This window comes from Equus caballus, chromosome 13 (assembly GCF_041296265.1).
Source record: "Equus caballus isolate H_3958 breed thoroughbred chromosome 13, TB-T2T, whole genome shotgun sequence".
In the NCBI taxonomy this organism is placed as follows: Eukaryota; Metazoa; Chordata; class Mammalia; order Perissodactyla; family Equidae; genus Equus; species Equus caballus.
This window is the reverse complement of record NC_091696.1, coordinates 4,339,699-4,356,055: the sequence shown is the minus strand read 5'-3', so window position 1 is coordinate 4,356,055 and position 16,357 is coordinate 4,339,699. Positions and strand designations below refer to the sequence as shown.

General features: G+C 57.7%; 1 long non-coding RNA gene across 1 annotated transcript; it reads right to left on the bottom strand.

Moving 5' to 3' along the window:
* Positions 1–441: 441 nt before the first annotated feature.
* LOC111776176 (uncharacterized) lies at positions 442–11,482 on the bottom strand. The gene is made up of 4 exons (XR_002812128.2): positions 11,355–11,482; positions 2,557–4,398; positions 2,127–2,215; positions 442–900 (listed from the first exon to the last, which is right to left on the bottom strand). It is a non-coding gene; the product is annotated as an uncharacterized lncRNA (long non-coding RNA).
* Between the last annotated feature and the right edge of the window lie 4,875 nt (positions 11,483–16,357).

The following is a 16,357-nucleotide window of genomic DNA, read 5'->3' as shown; positions in this document are numbered from 1 at the left end:
TCTAATTCATACAAAGGCTCTGGACATGCCGGCAGGCTTCTGTCCTCCCCACTCTTTCCCTAGGCCATTCCTGGACTCCTTCGGAAACACCCTCTTTCAGTCACGAAACCTTCAGTGAAAAAAAACCCAGAAAACTGACTCACGGGCTAAACAACAAGGCCATTAGTTATGATAAGAAATAAGAAGCCCTGAAGAGGGGAGTTTCCAGAGTTGGTTGATTCCGACAATAGCTGGGAAAGGACCCTGGAACTTCCCCGACTCCTCACTCTGCTACCCTTATTGAGTGAGCTTTGCACTCAGACTGAGCCCCTCAGAGACACAACATGGCTGCCAGGGTCCAGACATCACATCTCCCCAATATTATCTAAACTAGGCTTCTCGGTATCATGTTTTTAAATGCATAAGACAAAATACCTAGGATTACAAGGAAATCGGTCACACTGAAGTTGTCCACTTTGTTTAATTGTGATGTGTTAATATATGTGCTTCTTATTAATACATTAAATAAAAATACCCAGTGGTGGATTTAAGAACTACCGTGATGTGAGTCTGAACGATATTCTGAAATTTCTGCAATAAAGGTAGTAGGGTCTGAAGCCACCAGTGATGCATTTGTGACAAAGCCACCGGCCCTCCTGGGGTTCGTTGCTCACATTCACAAAGGAGGGAAATGCTAGATCCAGTTAGTGGCGATCAGGACGTGACTGTTGTCTCCTCCGAGTTCACAGACTCCAGGCTCCTTGATTCCAGCAGCTCTTTGCCGAGGGCTGTTTTTGCACGTGGACAAGGAAACAGTCCTCGAGGGGGGCGGTGGGGCGGTGGGGCAGCACACGGCCGCCCGGGTTGAGGCCCTTGTCCATCCTCTAACTTCCTTTCTCTCTCAAGCCTCAATGTCATCATCTGTAAAATGGGTACAATACTGCCCACCTCACGGGCTTGTGGGGGAAGTTCTGAAAAGGCAATGCGTCCGCTGGAGCCAGCAGAGGAGGAGGAGTTCAGGGACCAGCTGGAGACCAACGCGGGGTGCCGGGGAGGGGAGAGGGTGTTGGAGAGGTCAGCTTCTGCAGGGCTGAGCTCAGGGGTTTCTCCTGAGAGCACTAGGGAGCCATGGAAGGTTCGAGCAGGAGAGGGACATGCTCCAGTTGCCGTCTGGTGGAAGAGGGATGGGAGGGGCGGCCTGGGGCTGAGATGGGGGGAAGAGAGAGGTGTGGACAGGACGGGACGGGACGGAGTGCAGGAGGCTGACTCAGCATGGGGGGCAGGGCCTGGGAGCCCCAGATTCTGAGGGCCACGAGGGCAGCAGGCCCAGAAGACGTGTGCAGTGTGCAGAAGGCAGTTTCTGTTTCGGGGGAAGAATTTTGACACCATCTGTGGTTTTGGGGGGGGGGGGCAGGAGGCATGATCAGGGCCAGATAGGCCCCGGGGGGCCACAAGCCTGCTGAGATCAAGGCCAACAGTTGCCTCGAGGAGCGCCCCTCCCCCAGCCCCAGGCTCCCCGCACGGGGCCAGACCTCACCATCCCGTCTGCCTCCCACGGTCCCCCCCAGCTCCCGCTGCATCCCCCCGACCCCACGAGGCCACGGGGGAGCAGGAAGGCAGCTGGTGGGAGGTTGGGGTGCAGAGACCGGGGACTGCCCGCAGGGTCCACTTCCCGCTCCAGCTGCAGCTGGCCCTTGGCAGGGGTCACAGAGGGGCCAGGGGACTGCGGTGTCCCCATTGGGGACTCTGGGGTTTTTTTTTGTAAAACCAACGCAAGGCAAAATCCTAAGAGGGGAGTGCCTTAGAAGCTGCTGCCCTCCGGGCACTCCAGGGCTGGACACGGTGAGGGCGCCACTGGGGGTGAAGTCTCTCCCTTTTTCATCCCCAAGTCGTCAGCGTCACTCAGGAGCCAAGCTCGGAGCACCCCTGGAGTTCAGAGGAACGATGCACCCCCCCACCCCCACCATCTGAGGTGCCGTCCAGCCCTGGGCGGGAGGGTCTCCATCCACCGTCAGCTGGGCCTCTCCAAGGAAGACACTGGGGCTCAGAGAGGTGCATTTCTTGCTCACGGATGCCCAGCTATTCAGGGTGGCCCTGGGGCGGAGCTGGGGCCTCAAATCCGTGCTCCGTGAGGAGACCTCACTCACCTGCTGCCAGTGCCTCAGTTTCCCCTCTGTTCCTGGGTGAGTGGTGCTCCGGGAGCTCCCCCCAGGCTCCATATATGAGCGTCCTGTAGCTGCCGTAACAAATCAGGTCCTTTCAAATAAGGTCACGTTCTGAGGTTGCGGTAGACGTGAACTCTGGGGGTCACAGTTCAACCCAGTCCAGCGAGGTGTGGCCTCGCATGGCCCGGGTGCCCCTTCCACTCTGCAGGCCCTCGGACGGACCCCCGGCAGCATCCCCGCCATTTGTGAGCCCCTCACGGTAAGGACCCTGCCATCGTGGTTGCCGTTGTGACTGCGTGCCCCGTCCATCCAGGGCCTGGCTTGTCAAATTCCGTGTGACCGTGCCATCACACGAGGGCCACAGGTGACTCTCATGGACAGGAAAGAGCACTTGCTGTGTGAGTCCACTTACCTGACGTCCCGGAGGGGTCAGGCTGGTCCAGGGGGACAGCAGCCAAGTGACCTCTGGGGAGATGCTGGCCGGGGAGGGCTTGAGGGGGCGTCCAGGGCTGGAAATGTTCTAATCCAGCCACGGCCGTAACTTCAAATGTCCCAGCAGCCTCATTAACAGAGTAAAAAATAAACAAGGGAAACCAATATTAATAATACACTTTATTTAATCCCTTAGCATGTCCAAAACATGATCATTTCAACATGCAATCAATATAAAAATTCCTGAGAAATTTGAGGTCCCCCCTAAACTAAGCCATCTGGGGCCACCTCCGCTGGGCCGAGCCACACCTGGCGGGCCCCCACCACGTGGCCGCCTGGGCTCCGCGGGCCGATGTCCCGGCCCAGACACACGTCTCGACACACAGGGAGTCACGTTGCCCCGGTGACCCCGGCTTGGCCCTCAGCACCTCCCTTTCAGGTGAGTGCGGAGAGATGGGGCCCGGAGGCCCTGGAGACGACATGGTGGCCTCTCCCGCCCAGGTCATCCTGGGGGAAGCCGCCCTCCCCAGGGCCCCTTATCTCCCTCCTCTGTGGCAGGCGGCCCATTGTCTGGGAAGGCAGGGCAGGGGGAGGGGAGGAGGCCTGCCCCGAGGGCACCCCAGGCCCCACCCGCCCTTTCCAGCCCCCCCACTGGAGGCCTAGGTGCCTGCAAACCTGGAAACCACAGGCCCCCTCCTGGGGCAGCAATCCTACCTGGATGGACAGGGGGGTGGGTCCCGTGAAAGTGAAAGGAAGCGTGCTCTTGACACAGTGTGCCCTTGGCAGGAGTTTCCAAGATAAAGCGAGGAACAGAGAAAACCTCTTCCTTCCTCTCCCCTTTGCCCCTTCCTTCCTTTTCCTTCTGGAACAATTCAGCCCTAAAGCTGTCAGCTGGGGCCCTCGGACGGACCCCCGGCAGCATCCCCGCCATGGAGCAAGGTGGGCCCCACGCAGAGGGGGGAGCCACGGTGGCTGTGAGCAGGGTCAGGGCCGAGGGCCCAGTGGGTGATGAGGCCCCCCCGGGGGGTGTGCGGGCATCGGGGGGGCCGGCTCCAGGAGTCAGCCCGGGAGAGAGCTCAGGTGGGGTCGGGGAGCGCGTCTAGGCGGGAGAGGTGAGGGGCGCCCCCACGGAGGCAGCAGCAAGGCTGAGCAGGACAGGAGGGTGTCCCCAGGGCGATGGGATGACAGCAGACTGAGAAACTTAGCAGGTACGTGAGGACCAGGGCAGCCAGGTGCTCACTGGCCGAGGGGGCGGTTGTACATATGGAAAGAGGGGAGGATGGAGTGAGCCATCACTGTCAACCTCTCGCCTTCAATTTATAGAACTAGATACAGGAGTTAGTCGAGATGTATAGTCATGCGCTGCATCACAACGTTTTAGTCAACGACAGACCACATAGATGACGGAGGTCCCATAAGATCGGTACCATGCAGCCCAGCTGTGTCGCGGGCTGTCCCATCTGGGTTTGTGCAGATGCGCTCTGTGATGTTCCCACAACGACGGAATAGCCTAACGATGCCTTTCTCAGAACGCATCCCTGTCGTTAATTGATGCATGACTGTACAGAAATACGTTGCGCGTGGTGTGAACACACACGTACTTCCTAGCTCTGTCCCCGGAGGGTCCTGGGAGCAGCCACACCTCATGCCTACATACCCCTTTCTCCACTAAAGCGGTCAGGGCTCCCGGGAGGAATAAGTGATTCCAGGGCTGGGACATCTTCTTGTGCACAAGAACCACGAGGTCACATCAAAGGGATACGGGTTTCTCCGAAGAAGATGCACGAATGGTCAACAAGCACGTGGGAGGATGCTGGATGCCCTTTGTCATTTGGGAAATGCAAATCAAAACCACGGTGAGATACCACCTCACGCCCATGAGAGAGACCAAAAATAACAAAGAAAAGGAAAAGAAGAATTGTTGCTGAGGACAGGGAGAAATTGCAGCCCTCCCACATTGCTGGTGAGGATGCACAATGGTGCAGACGCTGTAGAAACGTTCTGAGGTTCTTCAAGTTAAAAACATCAAATGCCGGTATGACTCAGCAATTCCTCTCCTGGGTACACACCCGGGAGAACTGAAAACAGGGGTCCTAACAAAAACTTGGACATGAGCAGCACGGATGCTCACAACAGCCCAAAGGTGAAGACAGGATGAAACGATAAACAAAATGTGTCACATGCACACACTGGAATATTACACAGCCATGAAAAGGGATAACTACTGACCCACGCTCCACTGTGGATGGACTGCAAAAACAGGATGCTAAGTGAAAGAAACCAGACACAAAAGGCCAAATATTGTATGATTCCATTTATATGAAACATCTAGAATAGGTAAAGCTGTAGAGATCAAAAGCTGACTGTGGTTCCCAGGGACAGAGACGGAGAATGGAGATGCGTAACAGGTATGGGGGCTCCTTTGGGGGCGATGAAATGTCTTGGGACTAGATGGAGATGGTTGCACAGCACTGTGAATACACTAAAACCCCCCGAATTTTCACTTTAAAATGGTTAATTTCATGTGATGTGAATTTCACTTAATTTTTTAAAAGGACGTGGGAGGGCTGGCCCAGTGGCGCCGTGGTTAAGTGTGCACGTTCCACTTCGACAGCCCAGGGTTTGCCAGTTCAGATCCCAGGTGCAGACATGGCATCGCTTGTCAAGCCATGCTGTGGTAGGCATCCCACATAGAAAGTGGAGGAAGATGGGTACAGATGTTAGCTCAGGGCCAGTCTTCCTCAGCAAAAAAAAAAAAAAAAAAACGGGAGGATTGACAGCAGATGTTAGCTCAGGGCTGATCTTCCTCAAGAAAAAAAAGAAACGTGCAGTTGATTACATGTCAACTTGACCTCAATAAAGCCGTGAAAAAGACAACGGAACGTGTCCCAAGGACACAGCTAGGAGGCGCTCCCACTGGCCAAATCTGAGACAATTTTAGCATCCAAAAAAAATTATTATAGTAACAGATTGAATAAAATAGGAAAATATGATTCCATAGAAATATAAATACACGAAGAAGGGGAAAGTTTGATAAGGAACGTGTCATTTTACAAGATAGCCCCTCCCCCAAAGATTATTTACTGAGGGGAAAAGAGTCGCTTTCTAGGGAGAAAACCCAGCAGACGCCCCCTCATCGAGTGATCAGAGTGGCCGTCATCAGGAACTGGATACACTGAGAACCCAGCGTCACCTCTGTGACAGTCCCACCAAGGAGGCAAAATCTGAAGGAAATCATAAAAGGAGTCAGACGAACCCAAACCGGGGAATTTCTACCTGGACCTATAACTGGTCTGCGATCTTGGAAAGTGTCAAGGTCACGAAAGCTGAGGATGGGCTGAAGAAGACGTTCAGACTCGAGCCGACTAAGGAGACGTGATAACTAAACACGACCCGTGGCAGGATCTTTTTGCCACAAAGGACATTTTTGGGTCCGACCATGAAACTCGAATGCAGTCTGTTAGGTGTAATGTATCGTTACAGAGTAACGAGTTACATTCCTGATTCCAGTGGTTGTACTGTGGTTATTTACATAGAAGAATGAACCTGTTTGAAGGGAATATAAGGGGCGATGGGCCATCAGGTTGGCAACTTACATTTTTTCAAGAAAAAAAATTATCTTGACTTGTACTAGCCTTTTTTTTTTTTTGAGGAAGATTAGCCCTGAGCTAACATCTGCCAATCCCCTTTTTTTTTTTTTTTTTTTTTTTGCTGAGGAAGACTGGCCCTGAGCTAGCATCCGTGCCCATTTTCCTCTACTTTATATGTGGGACGCCTACCACAGCATGGCTTGCCAAGCAGTGCCATGTCCGCACCCGGGATCCGAACCAGCGAAACCCAGGCCGCCGAAGCGGAACGTGCGAACTTAACCGCTGTGCTACCGGGCCGGCCCCGTACTAGCAATTTAAAGCTGCAATTGTTTCTAAATTTAAAAATAAATTAGAGAGACATTTTGGGTCGCAGAAGCTACTCAGGAAACAGTGTAGGGGAGCCGGGGGTCCGCTGGAGAGGTGCGTGCTGTGGGCAGGTGCCCCTTAGGAAGGCTGCTCCTGGCTGCAGGAGGCTGGGCAGGACACCAGGGGGCAGAGGGTGGTACCCGGGCACAGACGGACCCTGGACGTGGCAGGAGGGTTGGGATTCCCGTGTTCTGCAGGGAGAGTGGAAAGGCCCCAGCCACCAGCCAGGGACGTGGAGACGGCTGGAGGAGGCTCCATCCAGGAGGACAGGGCCACTGACTGCGGGACGGGCGAGGGGACAGCCCCCGTCCCTCAGGATGCAATGGAAAAACTCCCACCTGGAGATGGGCCACAGGCTTCAAGCCTGCACCCAGGGGTCCCGGCCAGTGTTCCCACACTGGCCCACCCTCTCCCAGAGCCTCTGAAGCAGTGCGGGGTGCTTCTGGGAATTCCCGGGAATGCCCATTCCCCTCCTGGTCCTTGCTGGGCCCCGCGAGGCTCCGTCCCCATCCTCCCACTTCGCACTGCCCCCTGCCCTCTACCCCCTGTCCTCAAGCCCGGATGTCACCTCCTTCCCACGCTGCCCCGCCCTCCAGGCTCAGGGCCATCCCACAGCCCAAGACCCACTGGCCCACCAGCCCCTTGAGCCGGACGCAAATGCCCCTGCAGGACCCCACTGGGCAGGTCCCCTGCGACAGCTCTGCGGCTGCTCCGTGGACCTTGGCCCCTTGGTCTTCACAGCACGCAAAGGGCACCGCATGTCCACCCCTCCCGTGTGCCGCCTCCTGGGTGCCTGGCACCCGGCAGGGGCCCATCTAATCCTCACAGCCATTATCATCCCATTTTACAGGTAAGGAATGCAAAGCGGGTGGAGGCAAAGGGTGCCTGGGAGTGGAGGTGGGAACAAAGCCTGTAGAGCTCTCTAAACACCCCAGCCAAGGTTTCTTCCTAAAATCCCCTCCTCCAGCCTGCAGGCCGGGCGCCTGCCTGGGGACACCCTTCTCTCAGCCTGAAGATCCTTCCCTGACTTGGCCGTTGGGTCTCGGGTGTGTGTAGGGGAATGTGGTGGCGGAGGAGGAGCGAATGATTACACCACCCACAGGCTTCTCCCTCTCTTCCCATCCCTCATTATTGTTTCTAGGCTACCAGGCTGCTGTGTGACTTGAGGCAGGTTACCTACCCTCTCTGAGCCTCAGTTTTGTCATCTGTAACAGCTTCAAAATCAAGTAACTCATAATCAAGTCAGTCCACTCACCCTCAACCCCAGCACTACGGGCAAGGAGGGGAAATGGAGGAACGAGGGGGACCCGGAGGTTCCATCCCTGGGAAGGGGGAGCCCCGGGGGCGGGGTCTGGGTCGGGAGATCCCCGGTTCCCTCTCCCACAACCCAACCGAGGCCTCGGCAGCGCAGGCCCCCAGGCCTGAGCCAGCGCGTTTGGGGCTCCCAACAACCTCGACCGCGATTACTATTACAGCCGCTACGTGGGGGCGGGGCCCTGCTAGGTCGGAGCGCGCAGGCGCGGAGGCGCGCCGAGCCGGTCCCGCTCTTTGTGCCGGCGAGGGGGCGTGGCCTCGCGGAGATGGACCAATCCGGGGAGGCCCCGGTTCCGCGCAGCCAATGGCGGGAAGTGGGCGGGGCCTGCAGGGGAGCGGGGGCGGGGTCGCCGCGGGCAGCGGGTTGGGGGGCTTTTGGGGCCCGGCTGGAGCAGGGGTCGCCGCGGGGCGAAGGGGCCTGGGGCCAGCGGTGGGGATCGCAGCGAGCAGAGCCCCGCCAGCCAGGGGACGCCCCCAACCGTGGGCGCGGCTGGGAGGGGGGCGCCCGTGGCCACGCCCTGGTCGCCCGGCTGAGGCCGCAGATGCCCCACGTCCCTCCTCCCTTTGCGACCCCTGCTCCGCGCTGACGTCCCTCACCCGCCGTGGCCAGGACGGCGGCTTCCACTCAACTCCTGTGCCCGGGACAACCCCATTCCCCTCCCCAAGCCAGGCCACAATCATTGCCCCAAGGATGGGCAGATGGGCAGGCGATCTAAGTTGCCCAGTGGGGAGCAACCTCAGGGCTCTTTGTAGCCATGCTGGACCACAACCCTGCTCTCTACACCAAGTCAGTGTGGTCTTATGGAGGGGGCACCTGGACCCGTAGCCACAGAGGAAAAGGGGATTCCCAAACTCTCAGATCTGGGGGCCTCTGCCCAGCAGCAGGCGGGGGTAGCCACAGTGTCCCCTCCACCCTGCTCTTTGCCTAACTGGGAATGCAGGGGCCCAGAGAGGGGCCAGGCTTTCCTGGAATCACCCAGCACCCCAGGGCAGAGCTGGGGGCAGTGGCAGCTCCAAGTCCTTCTCAACCTGTTGTCATTACTCTCCCGGGATCCCTGAGGCAGGTGGACCAGAGTGGGGCAATGGGAGGGGTGGGGATGAAATGGAGAGGGTGTCTTGGGTATACATTTGGAGATAAAACCCATCTTGGGGGTGGAGGAGACAGCCCAAGCTGGAGGATGTGGTCCAAAGCCCTTTAGCTAAGGAAACTGAGGTCAGAAGGGGTGAAAATCACCCGAAAAGTGGAAATGAGGCCCGAGAAGGATGCGCCTGAGGAGGAGTGATTTCTCCAGCAGCTTCTCTTTGCCTGGCTATTTACATTCAACGAAGGGCTCAGACTGGGGGACGTTACAGGTTAACTTGCGCATCTGATACGAAGACAACACCCAGGTTACTCTCGATTGCCCCAAAGAACATTAAGTCAGGGTTTCAGGTTGTTTTTTCTTTTTAAAGCAAATTTAGGAATCTTATCCTAGCATTTCTTAATAGACTCTATAAACCCCCCCCCAGTTCCTCAAATGCTCTTTGTGTCAATTTCACCATCTCACTGTCGCCTCATTAATGAGGGAGTTGAAGTAAACCTTTGACAAATGTTCATTGTCTAATTGTCTGAGACTCACGATTTCAGCATCTTGAAAATGAGACTTTGGTACCTGTGTCCCAGCACCGGCCCTTCCACCGCCCCGACCTTGATCAAGTCTGGGTGGCGTCTCCCTCGATGCTGACCTCCCCCCCACACACACACACACACTGCCCCCAGGTCAGAGTCACTGCCCGGCCCACTCTAATTTTTTTTTTTTTTTTTTTTTTGAGGAAGATTAGCCCTGAGTTAATTGCTGCCAATCCTCCTCTTTTTTTGCTGAGGAAGACTGGCCCTGAGCTAACATCCATGCCCATCTTCCTCTACTTTATACGTGGGACGCCTACCACAACACGGCGTGCCAAGTGGTGCCATGTCCACACCAGGGATCCAAACCCGCGAACCCTGGACCGGCGAGAAGCGGAATGTGTGAACTTAACCGCTGCGTCACTGGGCCGGCCCGGGGCCCACTCTAGCATCGTCTTACCTATGCCTTTCTGACTCAAGGAGATCAGAGGTCACTCCTGTTCCAGCACCCCACAGACACAGTTCCCTGCCCTCGCCCTGCCAGGCATGTCCGGCTGCCATGGGCACCCAGGTTCAGGCTGAGGTCCCAGGTTTTGTTTCAAGGGCCCTGGGGAGCTATGGATGATGTTAGGTTGGGAGAAAACAGGCGGGCCCGCTGTATCCCCAGGCTGGGCACAGCCCACGGTATTTGTCACTGCACCCCTGTCTATGCCACTTGCCAAACTCCACCCTCTTACTCACCGGGATGTACTCCTGCTATGTACTCATTGGGACCAGTTCCACCTCCCAGCCTAGATACTCCCTCCCCTCCCAATTCTGCCCACCTTTCAAGGTCCCGCTGAGACCTCCCCGCTCTGAGAAGCACCCCATCCAGTTCTCTTCCCTCCAACCCAGTCAGGACGGGGTTCTCGGACCCCTGCTGTGGACCCCTAACTCGGAGGGATGCTGTGGCCCCTCTCGGCCTATGAGGGTAGCCCAGCTGTAATTTGACCATATAAATGTATAACGATTGCTGGTTATTAATTAAATTTGTATTGATTCCTATTTTGCCTTTTTGGAACCCAGTACCTTTTTTGGGGGTGGGGGAGGCAAGGGGCTTCTAAATGGGTCTGGGGTGGGCTTCGGGGGGCCGGGGGGTGGGACCTGGGCCAGGACCAGGGAGCCCAGCCCGCTCCGCTCGGCAGGCGCGTGTCGAGCACCACCTGGCGGCCGCCAGGAGCCCCGCAGCCCAATCGGGCGGTGGGAGGCGGAGCGGAGTCTCCCGGGGCTGCGCAGTCCTGGGTGGGGTCCTTCCCTCTCCCGCCCGGAGGAGGGAACAGGCAGTAGCTTTTGTCTTGGTGGTCGTGCACGGCTTCCCTAAGGAGGCAGGCTGGAGCTGGGCCATGCAGGACACATTCATTCTCAGTCCAGCCCCCCCCGGGGTGCAGGGGCCCGAGCCTGGTCTCGCCCTTAATTAGGTGAATTCTGCACACAGCACCAGCAAGTCTCCCTTCTTGGGGTCTTTATACCCATTTTATGCATTGGAAAAAGGAGGCTCTATTCTTGGAATATTGGCGCCACTGCCCTGGTCCAGGGCTCAGACGTTCATTCAAGCCTGCCCCAGCCTGGGGCGGGGGTTGGGGGTTGGGGCGTTGCTCCCGCACCCCTCCCCCGCCAAATGCCCAGTCTGCCACCAAGGAGTTTATGATCATCCTTGAAGCCCTGCTTATTGAATGAGTCCCTTTATTTAGAGGAAGGCAGTTAGTCTGGGAGAGGGCCTGACCCGGCTGGGTCATTCAGGGAGTCCAGAGGGGGCGAACTCTGCTGGCCCAGCCCCCCGACTAAGTCCTGGGTCCTGGGATTGAAAACAGAGCCAGCCCCGCCCCCCAATAAATCCTCCGGCAGCAACCCCCCGCCACTCACCCCCTGCAGGTGCCTGCTCCGGCCAGGAGGGGGTGGGGTGGAGAACTCGAGGGTGGGTGTGCCCCGCGGTCAGTTCCAGCAAAGGGGTGGGGGCGTTGCCCGCGCAGCGCCCCCTCCCCAGTCCGTTTGGAGCATCCCTCCCACCCACTCCCAGCTCCCAGGAATTCCGCTGAGTCACTTCCGAGGCGGCAGCTGCAACCACTGTGAGAACAATAAGTCATTCAATTCACCAGGCAGCGGCCCAGCGCTCACCTGGGAGACCGGCCACTGCCTTGTCTAAACGCGTCTTCGTGGCCACCGAGGCCAACCCACCTCATCCTCTGCCGTTCTCCCGCAGCCACCCCAGTGGTCACGCAGGCTCCCCCCCTCAGGGCCTTTGCACTAACTATGCCCTCTGCCTTGCACACTCTTCCCCCGGGGCACCTGTCGTCTGTGCATCTTCCCCACGGCCACTGCCAAGGCCTGTGCTCCGGAGGGGGTGTGTCAGGGAAGAGCGAGGGGTCATCTGCGAGCCTGACCCGCAGACACTCGGATGGGCACTTAGATTGGCAGAGATGTGCCGGTGCAGACTGCATACGGGGAGCGCCACGTGCTGCATGGTGCAAGCAGACAGGTGTGTGCGCCGGTCTGTGTGACCGTGCGACCGTGCGCGAGGCCGTCCGTGGGCAGCGTGGGGACAGGCGCGCCGAGCGTGCATCCCGCGAGCTCCCCAGCCGCCCGGATGTCGGTTTCGCAGCTATTGTCTCCCAGCCCCAAGCCCACCCTTTTGGGCGAGGCTCCGGCTGAGGGCTGCAAACTACAACTCCCAGAATCCCCGGTCGCCCCAGCATTCCTGCCAGGCTCGGCCAATGGGAGGCGGCGGGGCAATTAACCTGTCGGGTGCCGTGGACCGGTGTGGACGCGTCTGGCATCCGAGGATACTGAGGGACCCCCCCTACCCCCCGCCCCGGAATCATGCTTTTTAAAAAATTTAAGCCTTAAGTTGTGTGTTTGTTGCATCCTGTATGTCTTAAATTGTGGTAAAATACACATCACATAAAATTGGCCATCTTCACCCATTTTAAGCGTACCGTTCAGCGGTGTTAAGTGCGTTCGCACTGTTGCGAAACTGCTGCCCAGAACTTTTTCATCTTGCAAATCGGAAACTCTACACCCATTAAATTCCCCTTTTCACCCTCCCCCGGCCCCTGGTAACCACCACCCTTGGACTTTCTGTTTCTATGAATCTACTTTCCATATCACATGAAAGTGCAATCCTACAGTATTTGTCCTTTTGTGACTGGCTTGTGGACTCAGCACAATGTCCCCCAAGTTCATCCACCTCCTAGCACGCGTCAGAATTCCCTTCCTTTTAAAGGCAAACCCTACTTCCGGTACCTGTGAAGCACATTTTTTTTACCCATTCATCCATCAACAGACGCGTGATCAGAATCTCGCTGGTAAAAACGTAAAATAAAATGCATAGAATTACAAAGGAGACTAATTATATTGATCACAGTTGTCAACAAGGTGAAAGAACAAACGTGTGATACAGTAACAAACACATGCATTTCTCTATTTTTTATTTTATTTTATTTTATTGAGGAAGACTACCCCTTACCTAACATCTGCCAATCCTCTTTTTGTTTTTTTTCTGCAGAGGAAGACTGGCCCTGAGCTAACACCCGTGCCCATCTTCCTCTATTTTATATGTGGGACGCCTGCTACAGCATGGCTTGCTTGCAAAGCGGTGCCATGTCCGCACCTGGGATCCAAACTGGGGAACCCTGGGCCCGCCAAAGCAGAACGTCCACACTTAACAGCTGTACCACCCAGCCGGCCCCCTGCATTTCTTTATTAATGCATTAAATAAGTAGCGTATCTCCAGCCTAGGAACTCTAGTTATGGGGACTCCAGTCAGGTTTCTGCCCATCAGACCTTGAATTTTCCAATCTTATAGCTCAAGGGTACATCAGTGTGTGGCCCACCTATTCTCTTCTCTCCTAAGACCACCACGATCAATTAGCCTCCATCAAAAATTCCTGCAGGTCAGAACTTAGCGGAAACAGCTCCACCTCTGTAGAATTTGCCCACCTTGTCTCTAGGGCCGAAAGGGTTGCTGCTCAGCCTCTGCCATCCAGGGTGGCATCAGGCCGCTGAGATGAGGGACCCACGGCAGTGGAGCGTTGCATGAGAAATCGCTCCCTTCAGATTCTTCCTCCAGAGACGCCGGGGAAGTTCTGCCACGCCTGCCTCACTGCATGGAGGCCACCGATGGGTTGAGACCTCCGACAACAGACCAAACCAGCTGCACCGGCTGACACATGACATTCTGACTCTGGGGGATGCACGCTCATGCCCACAAACCCAGCCCAATCCAGTGGCACCGTGGCACCCCCAGCGCCCGTCTCCAGTTAGGGCCCCTAGCTTCCTGCTGAGGGAAATCAGCAACAGTTGTCTTGCTGTTGGAATATAAGCCATTTCCTCCAGGGTCAACCTTGACCTCTGACCCCTGGGGCATGCTGAGCTCTGACTCTGGTTGAAGGCCACTAGGGGTGGGGGGGGCTGGAGCCCACAAGAGGGTCCCTTCAGGTGAGGGTGTTACAGCATCATCTTCCACCCGGATTCTCGGCTCCACCTGCATCCGCCTGGATGTCTGGACACAGGGCGCCCAGGTCTGCAGTGAGGTCACGCGCACGGGACATGGGAGGTGAGGGAGATGGGTGCCATGCATAGGGGTGCCAACAATGGGCTGGGCCGCACAGGGAGAATCCAGCCAGCCCCTGATGCATTTTGCCAGGGACAAGAATGTCATCACTAGAGGGCACCCGAGAGGAGCCCCGTGCAGCTGGTCCTGCCCCAGCCATCTGTCCCTTGCTGCTCTCGGCACCCCGCCCTTCTCTGGGCCCCACCCCTCCTTCCTTACTCCCTCGGCTCCCTTTCACTTGGGCTGCTTCATGCCCCCTACTGAATGCTCTGTTGGCCCCCCCACGCCTGTCAATCTCTCTCTTGCTCCCCCCCTCCCTCCCCCTGCCCCTGCCCCTCAAAGCTGGGTCACCTTGGCCTAACCGCTTAACCTCGCTGCAGCTGGGGGTCCTCATTCCCCATCAGGGCCACGGAGTGGGGGACGGTGCCCACACAGCGGGGCTCGTGAACAGGAGGGAAGGCTGCCTACTCTCCTTCGCTTTCTCTTTCTCTTTCTCTTCCCTCTCCTTTCCCAGATGCCCTTTCTTAACCCACCCTCCTTCCTTCCTTCCTGCTGGTCACGATGCCCACAGCCCCCCTGAGGCTCTCTGGGCCTTCCTCCCTCAACAGTGCTCCGGGGGCAGGGCTCTAGGCCTGACCAGCTGGCACCCGCCACCCCAGGGTGTCCTCTCTGCCCACAGAAGCTGCTCAAGCATCCGGCCACCTGGAATCTGAGGCCAGGTGACCTGCCGGCCTGTGTCCTGCTGGCTATGCTAGCCCTGAGCCTCCTCACCTGGAGTGACCCTGGCCCCGGGGACAGGACAGTCCGGACAGGACAGGACAGGCAGGGGCAGGGGGTTGGCTGGCCCCATTTGTCAGAAACTCAAGCCATCCCAGCAAGGCCACGCAAGGCCATTGGCCTAAGGGAGCCGTCGCCCGAAGACCCTCCCTCCCTGGCCCCCCACCCCCGCAAGTCCTCCCTTCTCCCAGCGGAGCTGAGGAAAAGGGGAGCCCCACACCAGACCCCTTTTTCGAGCACCTACTGTGTGCCTGGGGCACATGCTTGGCACTTTGCAGGCACCATCTCATACAATTCTAACAAACTTGCCCCAAAGGGATTATTGATTGGCCCACTGTACAGAAGAAACCGAGGGTCAAAGAGGTTGCCTCCATGTCCAGCTCTCGGCTCTTGTGCTTTCCCCCCCTCCTTTTTGAGAAGTGTGAACTACTTCAACCATACAGAAAAGATCAGGGAGGAAGACAACACACCCCCAGACCCAATGATTACTTCACCATATTTTGTTCAGCTCTGTTTTCCCAAAGAAATACATGCTGTTGGACTCAGTGGACCTCACCCTTCCCACTTCTCCCTGTGCCCCTCCCACCTCCAAGAGGGACCTGCTTGGCCCCTTCCCACCGGTGGTGTTTCCAGGCCTTTCCACTGACAGGGAAGTCCTTAGACAATCGACCGATGGGAGTGTCCTGGGCGCGCGTTCTGTTCTTCTTCTTTTTTTTTTTTTTACAACTCTGTATTTCTGTATTTGGGTACAATTTACCTACAGCCGAGGTCACCAACCTGGAGTGTACCGCTGCATCCTGAGCGCACAGCCAAGGGGCCACCACCCTAATTAGCACACAGAACATTTGCAGGAGGGCTCCCCACCCCCCCCCATTACTGCCCCCTCCAGATAACCACCATCCTCACGGCTGCCTCGAAGGGGCCCCTGCACCAGACTGGGGGAGGGTGTTCGCATCCCGGGCGCCCCCTCCCGCCGCTGTGCAGGCCTCCACCCCACCCTGGCCCTGCCGACAAGTATGGGGGCTCCACCGCGCGCTCTTACACTTGACAGATCGGACCTGGCCGCAGGGCACTTGTCTCCCCAGGGGACCTCGCTGAGATTTATCTGGGCGGCCACCGAGGCCTCCTTCTCGGCATCTTCTGGAGGCCGCCCTCGAGGCCCAGGCGCCCGCTGGCCGGGAGCTCACCCCTCCCCGCCCGCGCCGGCGCCGGCCGTCTGGCAGCGCCGGGGTCAAAGGTTAAAGTGCCGCGGGCCGACTCCAGGGGGCGGGGCGTCAGCTGCGGGTCCCTAGCCCGGGATCCTGCCTCTCCCACCCCGCCAAGCCCCCAGCCTCCGCGGGGACGTCCCCTGCCCGGGACCCCCACCTCCCAGCCTCCGCGGGGGCGCGCCTAGCCCGGGATCCCCCTCCAGGCCATGCCCCCCAGCCTCTGCGGGGATGTCCCCTGCCCGGGACCCCCACCTCCCAGCCTCCGCGGGGACGCCCCAAGCTCCGGGTCGCAGCCCCTGCCGGCCCTCGGGAGAGGCCGGGGCGTTTCGAAA